The sequence below is a fragment of the Brassica oleracea genome, chromosome C3, assembly GCF_000695525.1.
Source record: "Brassica oleracea var. oleracea cultivar TO1000 chromosome C3, BOL, whole genome shotgun sequence".
NCBI lineage: Eukaryota > Viridiplantae > Streptophyta > Magnoliopsida > Brassicales > Brassicaceae > Brassica > Brassica oleracea.
Window position 1 is genome coordinate 21103270 of NC_027750.1, and position 554 is coordinate 21103823.

Here is a 554-nt window from a genome sequence, read left to right on the forward strand (position 1 = left end):
AGAAAAAATATCATCGACGTCGTTATCATTTCTGTTCCATTTCGTTCCAGTAATTATATGGTTTATAGAGATCTCTTGATTGTCCGGCCCTTGTGTCCCATGAAGTTCGGCGTCCCGAACCCCATCATTTGGAACGGTCGGATCATTTGGCATGGCCGGCCCACTTGGCTCGACCGTCTGGGTCGTCTCGGCCGGTCCATCAATGTTCTGGACGGTTTCCATGATGCTCTCGGATCCAGCACCTCTCTTGGACTTCCGAGGCTGTTTATCTTTGGAACCAATAGGTCTACCACGTTTGAGACGTTGTTTAGACTCTGTAGCTACTTGACCTTGTCCCTTCTGGACATCTATTCGTATTGGTGCATTACAAGCCGGGATATACGATTTTGTCACTCTATTTGGGTCAGCAAAATGAATCTGGCAGTTGATTAGCTAGCTTTTGAAGATATATAATATTTTGGACTTCCATATCACATTCTTTAGTCCGAGGATCTTGCCAAGATATTGATGGTCGAGACCATTCGATTTCTTTGCTCAACCGGCCGTTATCTCCC